At 39.8% G+C, this 11,002-nt stretch overlaps 1 long non-coding RNA gene across 9 annotated transcripts in view; it reads right to left on the bottom strand.

Moving 5' to 3' along the window:
* Positions 1 to 3,511: 3,511 nt before the first annotated feature.
* Positions 3,512 to 11,002, bottom strand: part of LOC139767381 (uncharacterized) — a 332,929-nt gene continuing 325,438 nt past the window's right edge. For 5 of the 9 annotated variants that reach the window (XR_011717069.1, XR_011717068.1, XR_011717063.1 and 2 more), the window contains exon 4: positions 3,512 to 4,853. This is a non-coding gene — a long non-coding RNA (uncharacterized lncRNA). The remainder of the gene's footprint in view (positions 4,854 to 11,002) is intronic. The other 4 variants (XR_011717048.1, XR_011717054.1, XR_011717059.1 and 1 more) reach the window with 2 other exon arrangements.

The raw sequence follows: 11,002 nt of genomic DNA, 5'->3' as shown, positions 1-11,002 counted from the left end.
AGAAACATATTTAAGTTTAGTGTACAAAGAATACTTACCAATGTTTGTTCTTATATTCATTATTATTCAACTCAACATGACAGAATTAAACTATCATCATTCCAGTCGATGTTCCTTAGGACATTACATATATGCAGTCCAGAATATACTGATGAGTTTGATCCAAGTATCCTTGATCTTTCATTGACAAATCCCTTAAGTTGGCAAAGAAATCATTTTATAGAAGTAAACCCATACCTCCCCTTGATACCAAGAATCTTTTAGTTCTCCTTTTAGTGATAATATTTTACATTATTTCCCTGGTTGCTTACATCATGTAACGTAAATGTAGCCTTCAGCATTAACAATACTATAATGAATATCTTAACAAAAAACTCGCCTGAAAATTCTGTGGGATGTGTTTAAAGAATCCCTTGTAAAAGCGGAGATATTTTATTCATGTTGGGCAGACTGGTAAGGATCTTTATGTTAGACTTAAGCACCATAAATATAGTATAAGAACAGGACAAGAATCAAATGCATTGTTTAATCATGTTAAGAATTTTGACCATTCTATTGACCAAAGTAACGCTAATCCAGTTATTAACTAACTCCTTTACCACGAGAAATATCATTGAATATTCAATTATCAAATACCCCAAAATTTGTAACATTAATAATAGTGAAGGTCTATACAAACTGGACAGCTTTGTCGTACACAAAATTTGTAAACAGTTTCCTTTTCTGCCCACAAAATATGAATTTTATGACAGCTATGATGCCAGACCCAAATATTACCATCAGGTAAAGATTGTTTGCCAATGGTGTCTTAGCTTTGTTTCTTCCTTGTATATCAACTGACTGTTCCACATCTACTATCTTGTTCTTTTATCTCCCCTGACGATGTGACCATTACACATACATGCACTTGGAAACTTATTGTGTTTCATTTTCCTTGTGGTGTTAAGCATATACTAAATCACATGCATCGTTATTATACTTGATCACCATTTCCAACATTAGCGCTAGGAAACAGACAAAGAAAGACCCATCCATTCACACATATATAGTGCATGGTAGCACCAGGAAACAAAGAATGGCTGATCCACTCATATATATATATATATATATATATATATATATATATATATATATATATATATATATATATATATTTTTTTTTTTTAATACTTTGTCGCTGTCTCCCGCGTTTGCCGAGGTAGCGCAAGGAAACAGACGAAAGAAATGGCCCAACCCCCCCCCCATACACATGTATATACATACGTCCACACACGCAAATATACATACCTACACAGCTTTCCATGGTTTACCCCAGACGCTTCACATGCCTTGATTCAATCCACTGACAGCACGTCAGCCCCGGTATACCACATCGCTCCAATTCACTCTGTTCCTTGCCCTCCTTTCACCCTCCTGCATGTTCAGGCCCCGATCACACAAAATCTTTTTCACTCCATCTTTCCACCTCCAATTTGGTCTCCCTCTTCTCCTTGTTCCCTCCACCTCCGACACATATATCCTCTTGGTCAATCTTTCCTCACTCATCCTCTCCATGTGCCCAAACCACTTCAAAACACCCTCTTCTGCTCTCTCAACCACGCTCTTTTTATTTCCACACATCTCTCTTACCCTTACGTTACTCACTCGATCAAACCACCTCACACCACACATTGTCCTCAAACATCTCATTTCCAGCACATCCATCCTCCTGCGCACAACTCTATCCATAGCCCACGCCTCGCAACCATACAACATTGTTGGAACCACTATTCCTTCAAACATACCCATTTTTGCTTTCCGAGATAATGTTCTCGACTTCCACACATTCTTCAAGGCCCCGAGAATTTTATATATATATATATATATATATATATATATATATATATATATATATATATATATATATATATATATATTCCTGGTAAATTATATGGGAGGGTATTGATTGACAGGGTGAAGGCATGTTCAGAGCATCAGATTGGGGAAGAGCAGTGTGGTTTCAGAAGTGGTAGAGGATGTGTGGATCAGGTGTTTGCTTTGAAGAATGTATGTGAGAAATACTTAGAAAAGCAAATGGATTTGTATGTAGCATATATGGATCTGGAGAAGGCATATGATAGAGTTGATAGAGATGCTCTGTGGAAGGTATTAAGAATATATGGTGTGGGAGGCAAGTTGTTAGAAGCAGTGAAAAGTTTTTATCGAGGATGTAAGGCATGTGTACGTGTAGGAAGAGAGGAAAGTGATTGGTTCTCGGTAAATGTAGGTTTGCGGCAGGGGTGTGTGATGTCTCCATGGTTGTTTAATTTGTTTATGGATGGGGTTGTTAGGGAGGTGAATGCAAGTGTTTTGGAAAGAGGGGCAAGTATGAAGTCTGCTGGGGATGAGAGAGCTTGGGAAGCGAGTCAGTTGTTGTTCGCTGATGATACAGCGCTGGTGGCTGATTCATGTGAGAAACTGCAGAAGCTGGTGACTGAGTTTGGTAAAGTGTGTGAAAGAAGAAAGTTAAGAGTAAATGTGAATAAGAGCAAGGTTATTAGGTACAGTAGGGTTGAGGGTCAAGTCAATTGGGAGGTAAGTTTGAATGGAGAAAAACTGGAGGAAGTAAAGTGTTTTAGATATCTGGGAGTGGATCTGGCAGCGGATGGAAGCGGAAGTGGATCATAGGGTGGGGGAGGCGGTGAAAATTCTGGGAGGCTTGAAGAATGTGTGGAAGTTGAGAGCATTATCTCGGAAAGCAAAAATGGGTATGTTTGAAGGAATAGTGGTTCCAACAATGTTGTGTGGTTGCGAGGCATGGGCTATGGATAGAGTTGTGCGCAGGAGGATGGATGTGCTGGAAATGAGATGTTTGAGGACAATGTGTGGTGTGAGGTGGTTTGATCGAGTAAGTAACATAAGGGTAAGAGAGATGTGTGGAAATAAAAAGAGTGGTTGAGACAGCAGAAGAGGGTGTTTTGAAATGGTTTGGGCACATGGAGAGAATGAGTGAGGAAAGATTGACCAAGAGGATATATGTGTCGGAGGTGGAGGGAATGAGGAGAAGTGGGAGACCAAATTGGAGGTGGAAAGATGGAGTGAAAAAGATTTTGTGTGATCGGGGCCTGAACATGCAGGAGGGTGAAAGGAGGGCAAGGAATAGAGTGAATTGGATCGATGTGGTATACCAGGGTTGACGTGCTGTCAGTGGGTTGAATCAGGGCATGTGAAGCATCTGGGGTAAACCATGGAAAGCTGTGTAGGTATGTATATTTGCGTGTGTGGACGTATGTATATACATGTGTATGGGGGTGGGTTGGGCCATTTCTTTCGTCTGTTACCTTGCGCTACCTCGCAAACGCGGGAGACAGCGACAAAAAAATATATATATATATATATATATATATATATATATATATATATATATATATATATATATATACGCCTATACATGCATATATACGTACATATACATATTAACATATACACACACATATACACAGACTTATACACTTATACATATATACACATGTACATATTCATACTTGTTTGCCTTTATCCATTCCTGTTGCTACCCCACCACACAGGAAATAGTATCGCTAGTACTACTGACCCCCTCCCCCTTTCAGAGAGGCAGTGCAAGGAAAACAGACAAAAAAGGCCACATTCATTCAGACTCAGTCTCTAACTGTTGTGTGTAATGCACCAAAACCACAGCTCCCTATCCACATCCAGGCCCCACAGACCTTTCCATGGTTTACCCCAGATGCATCACATGCCCTTGTTCAGTCTATTGACAGCTCATCAGCCCCAGTATACCACATCGTTCCATACTAGATCATATGCACCAATGTGACCTCTTACAATATATATACAGGTTAAGTATCTCTTTTCCAGAACTGAGACCAGAAGTGTTTCGGACTTTGGAATATTCGCATATATATAATGAGATATCTTGGGGTTGGGACCCAAGTCTAGTCACAAAATCCATTTATGTTTCATATGCAACTTATACACATAGCCTGAAGGTAATTCATACAATATTTTTAATGATTTTTTGCATGAAACAAATTTGTGTAACACTGAACCATCAGAGAGCTAAGGTGTCACAACCTCAGCTGCTCATGTGGACAATTTGTGGTTGTTTGGGATCTCCTTTATTCCTGATTCTGAATTTATAAGCTGCAGATAAGCAATCATTTTCTTACACTTATCAACACATAAGTACTTAAAAGTAAAAAGATATGAAACACAATCAGCAGAATACCTGTATCAGCTGTTAAACAACAACAAACAAATGCAGGTTTTCAGTTTTCACCTATGATGCTGTGTTTTGATTAAAAGAGTATGGTACACTGTATTTTGTTTTAGGTTTTATTTGAGATATATAAGCAAATAAGCATTTAATTTACAATAATTACAGGTAGTTGTAAATGTAATGAAATCTGAGAAAAATTTTAATGCATTAATGTTGCTGATCATGTTATGCTCACAAATGCCATTTTAGGAGATGAAATTCGTATTTCACATGAAAATAATGTTTTGCACTTATCAAAAATAATCTTGATCTCTGCAGCAACAAATACTAGAACTACATATGGCCTCAGAAACTTGAGGGGGAGGATACATCACTGTTGACATCATCATGGAAAGGAACATCAGAAGTTGAGGGATCTGGAAGTGGGTCCTTTAGGGATGAGGAGGTATTCTGCTGGATGGCTTTTTTAAATGTTTCCTCCACAGTCATCTGCCTCACTGACAATGGTTTTTGTCTAAGAAGTCTCTGATTTTATAGACTGACAGGAGTGCACACTGCTCTAATCCTTCGATAAGTCCATCACACATTTTCACTATGTTGTCTATAGGCAAGTTTTCTGCAATGTTAACAAAGTCATCTTCATCAACTCTAATCTCAATCACAACTACCTTGATTGAGAACCATTTCAGCTATTTCCCTATCAGTCAATGAATGAACAAATGGAGCCTCATTATCAATGTTAAAAACTTCTTCGATATCCACTTCTTCCAGCTTAGTGATGGAATCTGGATACACTACACTTCCTCCAGTTTTTCTCCATTCAAACTTACCTCCCAATTGACTTGTCCCGCAACTCTACTGTACCTAATACCTTGCTCTTATTCACATTTACTCTCAACTTTCTTCTTTCACACACTTTACCAAACTCAGTCACCAGATTCTGTACTTTCTCATCTGAATCAACCACCAGTGCTGTGTCATCAGCGAACAACTGACTCGCTTCCCAAGCTCTCTCATCCACAACAGACTGCATACTTGCCCCTCTTTCCAAAACTCTTGCATTCACCTCCCTAACAAACCCATCCATAAACAAATTAAACAACCATGGAGACATCACGCACCCCTGCTGCAAACCTACATTCACTGAGAACCAGTCACTTTCCTCTCTTCCTACATGTACACATGCCTTACGTCCTCGATAAAAACCTTTCACCGCCCTTAACAACTTACCTCCCACACCATATATTCTTAATACCTTCCACAGAGCATCTCTATCAACTCTATCATACGCCTTTTCCAGATCCATAAATGCTACATACAAATCCATTTGCTTTTCTAAGTATTTCTCACATACATTTTTCAAAGCAAACACCTGATCCACACATCCTCTACCACTTTTGAAACCACACCCCTCTTCCCCAGTCTGATGCTCTGTACATGCCTTCACCCTCTCAATCAATGGCCTCCCATATAATCTCCCAGGAATACTCAACAAACTTATACCTCTGTAATTTGAGCACTCACTCTTATCCCCTTTGCCTTTGTACAATGGCACTATGCAAGCATTTCGCCAGTCCTCAGGCACCTCATCATGAGTCATACATACATTAAATAACCTTACCAACCAGTCAACAACACAGTCACCCCCTTTTTTAATAAATTCCACTGCAATACCATCCAAACCCGCTGCCTTGCTGGCTTTCATCTTCCACAAAGCTTTTACTACCTCATCTCTGTTTACCAAATCATTCTCCCTAACCCCCTCAACCAAAGCACCCTATATCTGCCACTCTATCATCAAACACATTCAACAAACCTTCAAAATACTCACTCCATCTCCTTCTCACATCACCACTACTTGTTATCACCTTCCCATTAGCCCCCTTCACTGATGTTCCCATTTGCCCCCGTGTCTTATGCACTTTATTTACCTCCTTCCAAAACATCTTTTTATTCTCCCTAAAATTTAATGATACACTCTCACCCCAACTCTCATTTGCCCTCTTTTTCCCCTCGTGCACCTTTCTCTTGACCTCCTGCCTCTTTCTCTTATACATCTCCCAGTCATTTGCATTATTTCCTTGCAAAAATCGTCCAAATGCCTCTCTCTTCTCTTTCACTAATAATCTTACTTCTTCATCCCACTACTCACTACCCTTTCTAATCTGCCCACTTCCTACACTTCTCATGCCAGAAGCATCTTTTGCACAAGCCATCACTGCTTCCCTAAATACATCCTATTCCTCCCCCATTCCCCTTACATCCTTTGTTCTCACCTTTTTCCATTCTGTACTCAGTCTCACCTGGTACTTTCTCACACAAGTCTCTTTCCCAAGCTCACTTACTCTCACCACTTTCTTCACCCCAACATTTTCTCTTCTTTTATGAAGACCTCTACAAATCTTCACCTTCACCTCTACAAGATAATGATCAGACATCCCTCCAGTTGCCCCTCTCAGCACATTAACATCCAAAAGTCTCTCTTTTGCACACCTATCAATTAACATGTAATCCAATAACACTCTCTGACCATCTCTCCTACTTACATACATATACTTATGCATATCTCTCTTTTTAAACCACGTATTCCCAATCACCAGTCCTTTTTTCAGCATATAAATCTACAAGCTCTTCACCATTTCCATTTACAACACTGAACACCCCATGTACACCAATTATTCCCTCAACTGCCACATTACACACATATATATATATATTTATTTCTTTTTTCTTTCATACTATTCGCCATTTCCCGCCTCAGCGAGGTAGCGTTAAGAACAGAGGACTGGGCCTCTGAGGAAACATCCTCATCCAGCCCCCGTCTCTGTTCCTTCCTTTGGAAAATTAAAAAAAAAAAAAAAAAAACGAGAGGGGAGGATTTCCAGGCCCCCCACCCCCCTTTAGTCGCCTTCTACAACACGCAGGGAATACGTGAGAAGTATTCTTTCTCCCCTATCCCTAGGGATAATATATATATATATATATATATATATATATATATATATATATATATATATATATATATATATATATATATATCTTTCTTTCTTTCATACTATTCGCCATTTCCCGCATTAGCGAGGTAGCGTTAAGAACAGAGGACTGGGCCTTTGAGGAAATATCCTCACCTGGCCCCCTTCTCTGTTCCTTATATATATATATATATATTTTTTTTTTTTTTTTTCATACTATTCGCCATTTCCCGCGATAGCGGGGTAGCTTTAGGAACAGAGGACTGAGCCTTTGAGGGAAATCCCCACTTGGCCCCCTTCTCTGTTCCTACCTTTGGAAAATCAAAAATGAGAGGGGAGGATTTCCAGCCCCCCCGCTCCCTTCCCTTTTAGTCGCCTTTTATGACATGCAGGGAATACGTGGGAAGTATTTCTTCCACACATTCTTCAAGGCTCCCAGGATTTTCGCCCCCTCCCCCACCCTATGATTCACTTCCGCTTCCCTGGTTCCATCCGCTGCCAGATCCACTCCCAGATATCTAAAACACTTCACTTCTTCCAGTTTTTCACCATTCAAACTTACCTCCCAATTGACTTGACCCTCAACCCTACTGTACCTAATAACCTTGCTCTTATTCACATTTACTCTTAACTTTCTTCTTTCACACACTTTACCAAACTCAGTCACCAGCTATATATATATATATATTTTTTTTTTTTCATACTATTCGCCATTTCCCGCGATAGCGAGGTAGCGTTAAGAACAGAGGACTGGGCCTTTGAGGGAATATCCTCACCTGGCCCCCTTCTCTGTTCCTTCTTTTGGAAAATGAAAAAAAAACGAGAGGGGAGGATTTCCAGCCCCCGCTCCCTTCCCTTTTAGTCGCCTTCTACGACACGCAGGGAATACGTGGGAAGTATTCTTTCTCCCCTATCCCCTATATATATATATATATATATATATATCCCTGGGGATAGGGGAGAAAGAATACTTCCCACGTATTCCCTGCGTGTCGTAGAAGGCGACTAAAAGGGAAGGGAGCGGGGGGCTGGAAATCCTCCCCTCTCGTTTTTTTTTTTTAATTTTCCAAAAGAAGGAACAGAGAAGGGGGCCAGGTGAGGATATTCCCTCAAAGGCCCAGTCCTCTGTTCTTAACGCTACCTCGCTATCGCGGGAAATGGCGAATAGTATGAAGAAAAAAAAAAAAAAAAAAATATATATATATATATATATATATATATATATATATAGATGAAAGCCGGCAAGGCAGCAGGTTTGGATGGTATTGCACTGGAATTTATTAAAAAATGGGGTGACTGTATTGTTGACTGGTTGGTAAGGTTATTTAATGTATGTATGACTCATGGTGAGGTGCCTGAGGATTGGCGGAGTGCGTGCATAGTGCCATTGTACAAAGGCAAAGGGGATAAGAGTGAGTGCTCAAATTACAGAGGTATAAGTTTGTTGAGTATTCCTGGTAAATTATATGGGAGGGTATTGATTGAGAGGGTGAAGGCATGTACAGAGCATCAGATTGGGGAAGAGCAGTGTGGTTTCAGAAGTGGTAGAGGATGTGTGGATCAGGTGTTTGCTTTGAAGAATGTATGTGAGAAATACTTAGAAAAGCAAATGGATTTGTATGTAGCATTTATGGATCTGGAGAAGGCATATGATAGAGTTGATAGAGATGCTCTGTGGAAGGTATTAAGAATATATGGTGTGGGAGGAAAGTTGTTAGAAGCAGTGAAAAGTTTTTATCAAGGATGTAAGGCATGTGTACGTGTAGGAAGAGAGGAAAGTGATTGGTTCTCAGTGAATGTAGGTTTGCGGCAGGGGTGTGTGATGTCTCCATGGTTGTTTAATTTGTTTATGGATGGGGTTGTTAGGGAGGTAAATGCAAGAGTTTTGGAAAGAGGGGCAAGTATGAAGTCTGTTGGGGATGAGAGAGCTTGGGAAGTGAGTCAGTTGTTGTTCGCTGATGATAAAGCGCTGGTGGCTGATTCATGTGAGAAACTGCAGAAGCTGGTGACTGAGTTTGGAAAAGTGTGTGGAAGAAGAAAGTTAAGAGTAAATGTGAATAAGAGCAAGGTTATTAGGTACAGTAGGGTTGAGGGTCAAGTCAATTGGGAGGTGAGTTTGAATGGAGAAAAACTGGAGGAAGTGAAGTGTTTTAGATATCTGGGAGTGGATCTGGCAGCGGATGGAACCATGGAAGCGGAAGTGGATCATAGGGTGGGGGAGGGGGCGAAAATCCTGGGGGCCTTGAAGAATGTGTGGAAGTCGAGAACATTATCTCGGAAAGCAAAAATGGGTATGTTTGAAGGTGTGGGCACAACTCTATCCATAGCCCACGCCTCGCAACCATACAACATTCGATATGTACCTTTACAAGTATATAACAGACAAAACAATTCACATTATCCAGGAGAATTTTTTTAACCACCCTGCCTTCCCACTCAGACATATCTTGTCATATCCTAGAGGGACACCTCTGAACCAGCACAACAGAGACCCCATTCTGTAATCCTATCAGATAATTAGTTTACTAAGTTGAAGGGATGGGTATGGTATTCCTCTACTAGGGGGATTTTTGCATTTAGAAATTACAGTCCCATTGGGTCAGAGTCTTCAACTCAATATCCATTGGTGTATGGCAGTGGCACTTTTTCTCATTGCTAGAAATAAGGATTTCTTAAGTTACTAAAGCCAACCATGGAAGTATCATTAGTACTTAAATTTACATGTACGATGTGTATGAAAAATAATATTGCCTTTCTTGATATTGACATCAGAGCTCATAATTGTGAATATATAATGTGTGCCGTAAGTGCACAAATCTACAAAGGTGCCTGAATGCAGACCATAAATATCCACATAGGTACAAACTTAGTGGCATCAAGCATCCTTTAAAAGAGCCTAAAGTGTGTATTCATCTTTAGAACTCCTTGATCGTGAATTTCAAAGATTAGAACAAGTCCAAGTAAATGATGGATTCTCAAATTCTTCATATGGTGTTGAAATACAAATGTTCATCCAAACCAAACTTTCACACACAACAACAATGCCCAAGTGCCACACACATATTGTTTTAGAGAAAATGACCCCCACATACAAGGTAGATGATAGATTTCTTAAGCATATAATATCAAGAAAAACCATTTGCAAAAATGTACACATTAAACTTCATCCTCTATTGAAAAGTTTTCTAACAAACTCATCATGAAAAATTATATTACCCAGAACACTGACCCATGGCAACATATCAAAATTATTTACCAGTTCTCATGCCCTGCTGAAGGTTATACAGTATAGAAAACTGAGAATTATACTGGTAGGACCAGCACAGCCATTAACTTTACATCGTCAGCAGGAATCAACAAAAGAACACATGAAAGAACACCATAACTTGTCCCTGAATTGACATCTTGCAACCAAAATCATAATACTGTAGTAATGTATTGCAAAGATGATACGACCTCATGCGATTACTTTTTATTTATGTGTTAAAGGAGAGTTTCAAACCTGTATTGCCCCTTCTTATACTGTATATGTGTACCATGAACTGCATCTGCAGAACCAAACTTAACTTCAACAGCCACACTACAGGCCAAAACAGTACACTAAAATGATCCATTATATCTCTGATGCCTTTTCCCTCTAGGAACTCCCATCAAAGGGGTGGTCAAGGTAAACAGAGTCTCCTCTTAACCCTGGCCTTACATGCATCCCTCATATACACCATTCTGCACAATCTTCCCCATTTCTCTCCTTCCTGTATGCTTACCCTCTATGTCCCATTGTCAAAAGTGGTAT

The sequence above is a fragment of the Panulirus ornatus genome, chromosome 4 (assembly GCF_036320965.1).
Source record: "Panulirus ornatus isolate Po-2019 chromosome 4, ASM3632096v1, whole genome shotgun sequence".
Taxonomy (NCBI): domain Eukaryota; kingdom Metazoa; phylum Arthropoda; class Malacostraca; order Decapoda; family Palinuridae; genus Panulirus; species Panulirus ornatus.
This window is presented reverse-complemented; position numbering and strand designations above follow the sequence as displayed.